Raw genomic sequence first — 13220 nt, forward strand, 5'->3', positions numbered from 1 at the left:
ACCTCAATTTGCGCTGCGGCGCTGCGGCGCGGGTGAACCAGTCGGAACCTAATAACACCGGATAGGATCCTTTTTAATCACTGTATAGCCCTATTATTACGCAATTAAACATTCGATACATAATCGATGGCAAATCGAACACTCAATAAACACACGCTCAGGTAGGTCACATGACCTTGCAATACAAAATCGAACTCAAAATACCAATCAATACAACATCGAACTCAAAAAAACAAACCACTCTATACAACAACGAACTCAAAATACCAATCAATACATCATCGAAATCAAAACAAACTACCAATCAATACAGCATCGAACTCAAAACAATACCATTCAATACATCATCGAACTCAACATATCGATTAACAGGTAAAAAAACAATCATCCTCATCCTCCGTCAAAAAACGGTTTCTAACTATTTACAACCCTATATACTACTATTGTATATTTATTTGCCATCATAATGAATGATAATTAACCCAAGTTTCATATTTGTGGCTATAAATTAAATTCCCAACATTTAATTAATACCGACATAATAATACTTTGAGACAGCCAGTCACATATCGATAGTGGGTGGATCAAACCTCTGAAGTCTTGATTTAAATTTTCACAATTAATTGGCTGATCAAAACTCTGAAGTCTACATACGAACTTTGCGCACCATGTTTTATTTTATTTTGGGTGGAGAAGACGACCTCTGATGATGACGTTGTCAGAGGTTTGATCCGCAAAAAATATATATATAAAACATGGTGCGCAAAGCTCGTATTGTAGACGTCAGAATTTTGATATGCTGATCATGAAAATCGAGACATCACAAGTTTGATCCGCCAACCATCGAAATCTGGATGCGAAAGTCTTTAAACTGTTGCTTTTCTAAAGAAGGGCACAACGATTTTATTTTGGTTGTTTTATTTTTCTCTATTCTTTTTTTTTTTGATAATCGAGTTTTATTGTATTTATTTCTGCTATAGTTTTCGTTTAAGAATGCAATGATTTTGAATGTTTTTATTGTTGCAAAGTTTCGTAATGTTTCTCAATATCATTTATCGAAGCGTGTTGAAATGTTTTGGTGTAGATGTAGAGAAAACGAATACGTCTGTATTATGCATCAAGTTATCAGAAGGCATATCCCGCCATAGTGAACCCCCCTCCCTCCCAACCCCCCCCCCCCCCCCCCCCCACCAATAAAAAAGAAAAAATCCAAAACAAAAAACCCCAACAAAACCCAATAAAACAACCCAGCTTTAAATCATTGGAACATCATTGTTGTCCTCTCTCTCTCTCTCTCTCTCTCTCTCTCTCTCTCTCTCCTCTCTCTCTCTCTCTCTCTCTCTCTCTCTCTCTCTCTCTTCTCTCCTCTCTCTCTTCTCCAGTCTTTAAAAAAATAATTTGACCTTTGACTTTTTAAAAGGCATGAGTTGATTTTTTTTTTTTTAAATCAATATTGTGATCGACCATCTCAAACAACTATAATAAACGTTTACAAGTCGCAAGGTATGTCAGCCTGAAAATTAGGATATCACGAGTCGGAGATAACGATGCAACAAACCAAAGTGTTTCGTGACATTTTAAGAAGTTGCATTCTTGAGGCCAGAAGTGTGAATATGAATAAATAAAATAAAATAAATAAAATAAAATTCCCTTTATTCATCCCATTGGGAAAATTTATCTCTAGGGTCTATTCCAGTGGAAGACTGGAAAAACCCAGGCGTCAGCCGTAGTGCAGCGCGCAAATTGAGCTAGGGCGAGGTGACTTGCTCAAGGCCACACAGTGCAGCGTCGGGTGATCGAACTCGCTACCTTTCGGGTACGAAGCAAAGACCGTACCGTTGAGCCACGCTGACCAACAACATGGAATTACAATCTCTTATTTGTGACCCTCCGCCTCAAAACGGTATTAAGTCGGGTTGGTTAAGATGTTGAAAATTGAATTTATAGCCAGAAATATCAGACTTGTGTTGAGTTAGTTTGTTTTATATGAGGAGAATGGATACCATATTTTATGGTGCTTTTACCAACAATTTTATATTTTGACCAGTTTAACATTTAATTCGGCATTTAAGCATATGGTTCGTTCCGACATAATACCGTTTTGAGACGATGGGTCACATTTGTTGTTTGTTATGATATGTTATTCCACTCTGCTACTCACTCTCGAGGATTGGGAAAAAAAAAAGGCCAACAAAACAGAAGCTATAACGGCCAATACATATCGCAAATTTATGTCGAATTTTTGTGGCATTAAACGATTTAGTTGTTCCATACGTGTGGAAAAAAATCGTGTTTTATCTATTTATTTAAATTTCTTTTAAAAGGACCTATTTAAAAAAAACATTGAAAAATAATATTTTTAAAAAGACAACAATAAAACAAACAAACGAACATACAAACAAACAAAAACAGAAAAGAAAAAACAAACACACTGAACAATTAATTGTTAACATAAATTTGATTGGTTTTAATTTTACATACGGAACTAATTATTTTGTATTTTACTCGACCAAATAAAGACCCTTTCTATTTTGTTTACCTACTACTAGATACGATAATTCTCTATCACTTATATTCAAGGAGCAAGAAATAAACACATGTTGGCAGAGACCCTTTGCCTATTACTATTATTAAGGACAAGTATTGAAGAAAAACAGGACAAATCAAGTCACACTCAAGTTAACAACGAGTATTTATTATATTACAATATTGTGACGAATGGTGAAATATAAATAGATGGATAAGGATTGAGAGGAAGACGTAGAAACACCATAGATTCGGCAAACTTTCAGTTCCATCCTCTTCACAAAAGCGCGTATTTTCCGGTGTATTTTTTTTTTTGGTCTGTTTAAAAAAAAATAAAAAAAATAAAGACATAGATAACATTAAAATCATTCATGGGCGACTCAATTTTAAATTATTAATGTATTTTACGGGAAATCAAACTCTTTCTATGTTTAAAGTAAAAATTGCTGAACAAAACTAAAATTCGCTATCTCGACGATGCTATCGTGACAACTTTGTCAACAAGAGGATGACGTGGAGCTTAAAATAACTTTGGTCAAAACGAGGGTACGGACATGCGCAGTAAACTCACTGAATGCGGATAAAAATCGAACTTTCGAGGAATAATCTCATAAAATACGACCAGATACTGCAATCTAAAGCAATGGAACATCCAGATTCGATCAAATGAAATCATACGAATCACAACGAGACCAAACAAGACCACATTGTCAGTGCCTTACTATATAAACCGTGTTTGCATCACCACTATCGCTGGGAGTTGTGGCGTGCTCCTGTAATCCAGCTACCTGGAAGCTTGAGTCGGGGACGGTTTGAGGACGGGGTCCTGTCTTCAGTCGCACCATGTCGATCGGGTGTCCGCACTAAGCTTGACATCAATATGGTGGTCTTGGGGGAGCTCGAGACCTCCAGGTTGTCTAAGGAGGGACGAACCGCCCAGGGGGGAAACCCAGCAGGCAAAAGTCCCCGTGTCACGCAGTAGTGGGATCGCACCCGTGAATGGTCGGCTGTTGGTAGCTCGTCTAACATAGTCGGACACGGTTCTTACTTTTTATTTATTTATTTTTTTTAAATCTTCATTCTTTTCTTTTTTACTTTCATCCCCGTGCTCTTTGATTTTTTTTCTTTTATTTATATTTACTTTTACTTATATATTCTTATCATTGGTATTAATGATTTTTATTATTATTATTATTATTATTATTATTATTATTATTATTATTATTATTATTATTATTATTATTATTATTATTATTATTGTTATTATTATTATTATGGTATTGGTATTATTGAAAACTCTCAAACCTGGGACTTCGCGCGTACGGGTTTGAGAGTTTTTTGCCAAGAGGAGGTTCATTTAAATCGATCGATATTCAAAGGACGAGTTTTCTGGCCAAATGTTTTAATATGGGTTTTTCCAGACTACGGCAGATTAGGAATAATTGGTTTTTAAAATTCAGCTTTCGAGATTCTTTATAGAGCGTAATACCCATTAACTCACTCAATCCTAGAGCTTTTTTGCTACTTTTCAAAATTGGGGGAAAAAATGTATTAAAAATGAGCAGGTGCATATATATTTTTATTTAACTACCATTAACATGTAAAAATTAAAAAAAAAAAAAAACAACATTAGCTTTGATACAACGCCTATAATTTGTCTCAGAATTTTTTTTTTAATAAACAGGCATGGGGTAAAAGTACCCCGGGTTAACTACGGATATAGTCGGTGTTAGGGTTGAGTGAGTTAAACGAGCTCAAAGCGTTTTACAAAAGGTCCTTGACCAACAGCAACACGTAACATGTAGGACGAGACATGACGCCTGTTAAAGGATATTATTACATTTTTTCCAGATGGAAACAACGCTGTTAACGGCCAGGTACTCATTTAACACCTGAGTGCGGTGAGAGAATGTGAGTAAAAAGTCTTTTTCAATAACTCAGAGCGGGTCTCGAACCCAGTACCTTCCGATCCGAAGGCTAGTGTCATACAAGAAGACCACATTGACGCACGAAGTAAAAATAGAGTAAGTATTGCTCAGGAACAGTATGTTGTGTGTCACTCTACATCTCAAATTCTTAATATTATCTGGATCTAGGTGCACATGTTAGCAGGTCTGATAACTGAACGCAGTCATGGGCTGGAAAAAACATTAACATTGTTGGTTGTAATGGACAAAATTTTGTTTCGATTTGAGCGCATTTCCACTACAAGAATGAGTCGATTCTATCACCTATCATTTCACTCCAGGGATAGAAAAAACATGGATTGCAAACCGAGTTAAATGAGCGGATAACGCTGTTTATATTGAACTTATGCGTGTAAAAACATGTAAAATGCATATATTATGATATTAAGCGATTAGGGTTTTCCACAAAAGGCATTGCGCGGGATAATAATAATTATTATGTGTTATTTATAGTTACCGACTGGATAATAATTTTCAAATCATGAATCTAAACTAACATTCTTACAACAACACCACAACCAAAATCAACAACAAAAAGAAAAAGAAGGGGAAAAAAAGAAGAAAGAAACAACGAGAAAGAAACATAATAAGAAACAAAAACAAACAAACAAAAAAGAGAAAAACCAAAAGAAAAGAAAACAAAACACGTCTGATGTAAAAAAAAAAAGAAATGGATAACGGATTTGAACACAATGTTTGCGCAAGGAAAAGCTTATTTTGATAACAATGATAATAATCATTAATGGTAAAATCGCCCAGCATGTCAAAATTCTTTGCTCTCCTGCACGCGTCTGTTAAGCCGTCATAAAATCTTAAAACAAAATAAGTAAAGCAGAAACTTAATTGTAACCGATCTCCTGAATCGGAACGAACCAGATCGACGTGTACATAAATGCAGGTCTGAGATCCGAACTCGCTTATGGACCTGGTTTAACATTGTTGTGTATACGTAATGGACAATATTTTTGCGTCATTTTTTGACATTTATTATTACAACAATGAGCCCAAAATGAATTGGGTTATCAGACCTGCAAATAAGTGCACGTCGAAACAGACCCAGCAAAGTGATATTAAATTATAAGGATTTAAAAAATATGAACTTTGTTATTGTTTTTTTTTTTCTTTGATTGCTTTTGTTTTGTTATTGTTTGTTTCAATGTAAGGAATTGTATATTTATTTGCCATCATAATGAATGGCAATTAACCCCAAGTTTCATATTTGTGGCTATAGATTAAATTCCCAGTATTTAATTAATACCGACATGATAATACTTTGAAACAGCCAGTCGCATATCGATAGTGGGTGGATCAAACCTCTGAAGTCTTGATTTAAATTTTCACAATTGGCTGATCAAAACTCTGAAGTCTACATACGAACTTTGCGCACCATGCTTTATTTAATTTTGGGCGAATCAGACCCCCGATGACGTTATAAGAGGTCTGATCCGCACACAATTATTTAAAACATGGTGCGTAACGCTCGTATGTGGACTTCAGAGTTATGATCTGCTGATCTTGAAAATCGAGACTTCAGAGGTTTGAGCCGCCGACCATCGAAGTGTAGTTGCGCAAGTCATTAACCTGTTGCTCTTCTAAAGAAAGGCACAACGATTTAATTTTGGTTGTTTTTTTTTTTTGGTTGTTTTTTTGTGTGGTAATAATCGGATTTTTATTGCATTTATTTCTGCTATAGTTTTTGTTTTGTTTCGTTTAAGAATGCAATGATTTTGAATCTTTTTATTGTTGCAAAGTCGCAATGTCCCTCAATATATTTTATCGAAGCGTGTTGAAATGTTTTAGTTTAGATGTAGAGATAACGAATACAGTAGCTGTATTATGCATCGAGTTCTCAGAAGGTAAATCCCTTCAGAGTGAAACCCCCCCCACCCCCCCCCCCCCACCCCCCCAAAAAAAAACCAAAAAACAAAAAAAAAACAAAAAAAAAAAAAAACAACAACAACAACAACACAGCAACCCTTCTTTGAATCATTGGAACATCATTGTTGTCCTCTCTCTCTCTCTCTCTCTCTCTCTCTCTCTCTCTCTCTCTCTCTCTCTCTCTCTCTCTCTCTCTCTCTCTCTCTCTCTCTCTATCTATCTATCTATCTATCTATCTATCTATCTCTCTCTCCTCCATTTTTAAATCAATATATGACCGACCATCTCAAACAACTATAATAAACGTTTACTACAAGTCGCAAGGTATGTCAACCTGAAAATTAGGATATCACGAGTTGGAAATAACGATGCAACAAACCAAAGTGTTTCGTGACTTTTTAAGAAGTTGCAGTATTGAGGCCAGAAGTGTGAATATGAATAAATAAAAAAAAATAAAATAAAATTCCCTTTATTCTTCCCATTGGGAAAATTTATCTCTAGGGTCTATTCCAGTGGAAGACTGGAAAAATCCAGGCGTCAGCCGTAGTGCAGCGCGCAAATTGAGCTGGGGCGAGGTGACTTGCTCAAGGCCACACAGTGCAGCGGCGGATGATCGAACTCGCTACCTTTCGGTACGAAGCAAAGACCGTACCGCTGAGCCACGCTGACCAACAACATGGAATTACAATCTCTTATTTGTGACCCTCCGCCTCAAAACGGTATTAAGTCGGGTTGGTTAAGATGTTGAAAATTGAATTTATAGCCAGAAATATCAGACTTGTGTTGAGTTAGTAGTTTTATTGAGGAGAATGGATACCATATTTTATGGTGCTTTTACCAACAATTTATATTTTTGACCAGTTTAACATTTAATTCGGCATTTAAGCATATGGTTCGTTCCGACATAATACCGTTTTGAGACGATCGGTCACATTTGTTGTTTGTTATGATATGTTATTCCACTCTCGAGGATTGAAAAAAAAAAGCCCAACAAAACAGAAGCTACAACGGCCAATACATATCGCAAATTTATGTCGAATTTTTGTGGCATTAAACGATTTAGTTGTTCCATACGTGTCGAAAAAAATCGTGTTTTATCTATTTATTTAAATTTCTTTTTAAAGGGACTTAATTTTAAAAAAACATCGAAAAATAATATTTTAAAAAAGACAACAATAAAACAAACAAACGAACATACAAACAAACAAAAACAGAAAAGAAAAAACAAACACACTGAACAATTAATTGTTAACTTAAATTTGATTGGTTTTAATTTTACATACGAAACTAATTATTTTACGGGAAATCAAACTCTTTCTATGTTTAAAGTAAAAATTGCTGAACAAAACTAAAATTCGCTTTCTCGATGCTATCGTGACAACTTTGTTAACAAGAGGATGACTGGAGCTTAAAATAACTTTGGTCAAAACGAGGGTACGGACATGCGCAGTAAACTCACTGAATGCAGATAAAAATCGAACTTTCGAGGAATAATTTATAAAATACGACCAGATACTGCAATCTAAAGCAATGGAACATCCAGATTCGATCAAATGAAATCATACCAATCACAACGAGACCAAACAAGACCATATTGTCAGTGCCTTGCTATATAAACCGTGTTTGCATCACCACTATCGCTGGGAGTTGTGGCGTGCTCCTGTAATCCAGCTACCTGGAAGCTTGAGTCGGGGGACGGTTTGAGGACGGGGGTCCTGTCTTCAGTCGCACCATGTCGATCGGGTGTCCGCACTAAGCCTGGCATCAAAAATGGTGGTCTTGGGGGAGCTCGAGACCTCCAGGTTGTCTAAGGAGGGACGAACCGGCCCAGGGGGAAACCCAGCAGGCAAAAGTCCCCGTGTCACGCAGTAGTGGGATCGCACCCGTGAATGGTCGGCTGTTGATAGCCCGTCTAACATAGTCGGACACGGTTTCTTAATTTTTTTTTTTTTTTTTTAAATCTTCATTCTTTTCTTTTTTACTTTTATTCATTTATAATTCTATACTCTGCTGTTATTATTATTATTATTATTATTATTATTATTATTATTATTATTATTATTATTATTATTATTATTATTATTATTAATTATTGTTATTATATTATTGTTATTATATTATAATTATATTATTATTATTATTATTATTATTATTATTATTATTATTTATTATTATTATTTTTATTATTATTATTATTATTATTATTATTATTATCATTATTATCATTATTATTATTATTATTATTATTATTATATATTATTATTAATATTATTATTATTATTATTATTATTATTATTATTATTATTATTATTATTATTATTAATATTATTATTATTATTATTATTATTATCATTATTATTATCATATTATTATGATTATGATGATGATTATGATGATGATTATTATTATTATTATTATTATTATTATTATTATTATTATTATTATTATTATTATTATTATTATTATTATTATTATTATTATATTATTATTATTATTATTATTATTATTATTGTTATTATATTATTGTTATTATATTATAATTATATTATTATTATTATTATTATTATTATTATTATTATTATTATTATTATTATTATTATTATTATTATTATATTATTATCATTATTATCATTATTATTATTATTATTATTATTATTATTATTATTATTATTATTATTATTATTATTATTATTATATTATTATTATTATTATTATTATTAATATTATTATTATTATTATTATTATCATTATTATTATCATTATTATTATGATTATGATGATGATTAAATTATTATTATTATTATTATTATTATTATTATTATTATTATTATTATTATTATTATATTATTATTATTATTATTATTATTATTATTATTATTATTATTATTATTATTTTTAAATTATTATTATTATTATTATTATTATTATTATTATTATTATTATTTCTATGCAAGGTCTCTTTGTTTTCTATGATAATAGTCTGCTCCATAAGATTAGAAATAATAAATAATATTATTAATAAATGTCTTTAATTCCGAAGCACTGATTCGCTTTTTGTTTTTTAAATTGTCAATTGTTTTCTGGAATTTATTTAAAATATCATTCGTGATATTTTGGTTGATGATAAAGGCAGCACAAAGTCGTGAGTTTCGCCATTCATGTATGATACTGTTATATAATATCAGTAGAACACCCTTCATTGGACGTCAAAGATGATGATGATGATGAAAGATGATGATGATGATGATGATGATGATGATGATGATGATGATGATGATGATGATGAAGATGATGATGACGATTCTGGTGATGATGGTGGTGGTAGTTGTGGTGACGGCGGCGGCGTTGGAGGTAACGTGGAGTGGTAGGATTTAAGAAGAAGAAGAAGAAGGTTCGCACCTCCCCCCCCCCCCCCCCCCCCCCCCCCCCCCCTTTTTTTTTTTTCTCCTCCGACACACTCGAGAAATCTTCAATAAGTGAGGGAAAAGAAATTCTTTGCTTTCGCTTTCATTTCATTTCCATGAAATCTAAGAAACATTGACCATTAAATTAAATTAGAAAGAAAAAAGTTTCTCTAGAGAAAACAATTCAAGAATACTAATTCAAGACTATAGTATGCGGTTCATTTTTAAATAATTGAGAGGTTTGTGGGGTTTGTAGTATTTTTGTGATATGCTTGTAGCCGGTTTGAGCGCAATTTATCGGCTCTACTACTACTAATAGACATACTAACACTAACTCTACTCTAGAAGAATCTAAATCTATAGATTCTCAGTCTTAGTAGTTAGTAGAGAGGCGCACCTTCTTCTCTACGTCTACTTATAAGAAGAGTCAACGCCTTCTAGGCCACTTCGCCTTGAACATGCCTTCATGTTAAAGACAATTGTTTATGAAAAAAAAAAAAAAAACTACCCCTGTTTTCAAAAACTCTAGAGTCTAGTCATTAATATTAAGTTAAATTAGAAACAGTCCCAAGTTGAGAATTCAATTTAACTAAAAATTCAAAGTGCGCAGACACTTCTAAAGTCTCTGAGGAAATTTCAGACTAATTTTTACTTGAAAATGACCATAAGTTGGAAAGTTAAGTTGTGATATAAATCGGGTGCCGTTGAAGTTGATGATTAAATAAATGACACACATGATAACATGTTGCATAATGAGTTTTTTTGGGATTTTTTACTTTTAACCCTGGCAATTTAATTGCATTAAAAAAAAGTGGCAAAATGAAAACAAAGTGACTATCCGTTTATAAATGAAAAAGTTGAAATAAATTGAAAATGATTCACACAAACCAGTATGTATGTCTATTTTAATTAGAAGGAAAGTGGCTTTTAAAAATTCTGCTAAACCACTTTGGTCTTATCACTATTAATATTACACAGTTTGGACTGACAATTCAATCAGGCTTTCCCTCCCCGCACCCTCTACCTTTCCCCTCTCTCTCAATGTCTGAATTCTCAAGATTTAACTATAACTTCTTACCATCAGTTGAAATTATACAGACCATTAGAATGTGATAACAACTGACAACAATTATTATATCTAAGTATATGGGATGATTTGATGAGAGAATAAAATTTAATGAAAGCAATTTAGTATTTTAAAAATATCGATATTGTTAATATCGGATTCTACAAATATAACAAATGAAAACATTTAAAAATAAAAACAATAAAATGCCCATAGAAAAGTTGAAATATATGTATTGAAATATAAAAATAATATGATAATACTGATAATACATAAATTATGAACTTAATTAAAAATAATACATAAGTAAATTAAAAGTTTTCAATATGATTATTGATATCATCAGGCAGTCATGATGAGAAGATTATGAGATAATGACTTTTCGGCAGGGACTTTAGAAGTGTCTGCGCAGTGATATAGAGTCCTGAAATTTGGCAAGAATAAAGTAACAACAAGCATTTTTATTTTAAAAGCCGATACTGGATATAAAATATTTTAATGCATTTGAAAATTGTCAAATTTTAGCTTCACATAACTCCTGAAATATTTGATGTATTTCTCGTTATTCAGCACTGAAACTGAAAGACGAAAAAAATGATGCAAAAATATCTGTGATATTTCTCTTCATAACAAAGTTGAGCATGTTTTTACTGAACCACCCTAAAAGCGAAATTCAATTTCCAGTCACAAACATTCCCTGTGGGTGAGTTGGGTCACAATTTGACTCCCACTGCTGCTGCTCACTAAACTGCCTAGTTGAATGAGGCAGGGTCAGTCAGGTGAGGCTGAGGAATCTTTGTTTAGTTATGAAAGAAAATAAAATAAAATTTGGCCGGTAACAGCTTTGTCTCTGTCAAAATAAAAAAATAATAAAATGTCATTAGGTCTTACAAGTGTCCTGTGTTGCTGTTAGCTTCAAACCCTTGCCCTTGTAGAGAGGCATTCTTCTTTCTTCTCTTACTAAACACATTAAAATCATATAATTAGTGTTTATTAGTATGAGTGCTGATTGCGCTATATCAAAATAGGACTTGCAATTTCCAATAACAATTTTCATTCTCATTGTTACCAGATGTACAGTCTACTTTCCAGTGCTATTGGATGGTTTTCTTGGAAACAAAAGTGATGATGATGATGATGATGATGATGACAAAAATGACGATGATTGCCACCTTGCTCAATCATATTACAATGAGGAAGGATCTCTCCAGCCCACTTTGCCATTTTTAGAAGCTCCATTTGGGATCCAGTCAAATGAAGAAATCCAGACAAAGACAGTAGATGGCACTGTTACCCATGTTTACCACAGTCATGGGCTCATTGATGGGGACATCTACTTTTGTTTTGATGACATTCATGGCGGCAGGGATCTGGTTCTCAAGGTAGTCTAAGAAAAGTAAAGAATTGAAAAAAAAAACCAAAAAACTGAACTCTACACAATAATTGTTTTGAGAAGGAGAAGTGCCCTGTTTTTAGGTTTGGTTTCGATGTTTTGGTAGGTAAAAAAAAATGATTGCCAAAAGTGAGCTAAGTAGGAAAATTAATTGCACTCCTTTCCCCCTTCCTCATTCCATTACCTAATACATATGATATGTGTCATTTTTCCAGCTGTGCCCAAATACTGTCTTTATATATTGGTGGAAAAGTTGGTGGTAATTTTGATACAGAATTATCCATTGTTAAAAGATTTCCTATGCTTGTTTTAAATTCCTATTTTCTGACCTACTGATCCTCTTTTGGAATATGAAGGATTGGCAGGTCTGCGCACAGAAGGGCATATTTAAAGGAAAAAAAATGTATATAGTCCTATTAAGATGGCTTTATAATGGAGGTGCTGCTTTAAGGTTATTCTTTCGAGTTGAAGAATAATATTAAGCTAAAACTTAGAATTTGATTTTCCACAATTTAGGTGGATGACAAAGTCCAGGTAACAGCTGTTCGACTCCACGAGGATGGCGGTTGGTACGCCAAACAAGTCATAGTCAAGGAACAATGCTGGGAAGCAGACTGTGACAAACTTGCAAAGGAAGTTGACATTCGCGACCTCCAGAAGTCAGTGGTTGTAGGACAGTGACCTCATTCTCAAAGGAATCTGGATGTATCGATGATGATATCACCTTTACACTGGCTGATTGTGATGGTGGATTTGTGCCTACCAAGGGAGATTGGGTGTCGGCCTTTGTCACGGAGACAGAGGAAAACAAGACAGGTTTATATGGAGTTTTTATTTTTTGATTTATAACATAAGACTGAGGTTACAGGCGCTTAGTTTGGATTTTAAAAAATTTAAATTGTTGCATAAGTGACTGAAGTGTATCATGCTTCATTTTTGTGGCAAAGTGAAATGTTGAGTTTGTCAGTGACAGTATAGGTCACAAT

The 13220-nt window shown here is 33.2% G+C and overlaps 1 long non-coding RNA gene across 1 annotated transcript; it reads left to right on the forward strand.

The window, feature by feature from the left end:
* The first annotated feature begins 9882 nt into the window (after positions 1-9882).
* Positions 9883-12902, forward strand: LOC144962094 (uncharacterized). Its single transcript, XR_013643367.1, has 3 exons — positions 9883-10014; positions 11914-12223; positions 12751-12902. It is a non-coding gene; the product is annotated as an uncharacterized LOC144962094 (long non-coding RNA).
* The last annotated feature ends 318 nt before the right edge of the window (positions 12903-13220 follow it).

Source organism: Berghia stephanieae, unplaced genomic scaffold, assembly GCF_034508935.2.
Source record: "Berghia stephanieae isolate SIO BIC M18660-M18661 unplaced genomic scaffold, UCSD_Bste_1.3 scaffold595, whole genome shotgun sequence".
NCBI classification, from domain to species: Eukaryota; Metazoa; Mollusca; class Gastropoda; order Nudibranchia; family Aeolidiidae; genus Berghia; species Berghia stephanieae.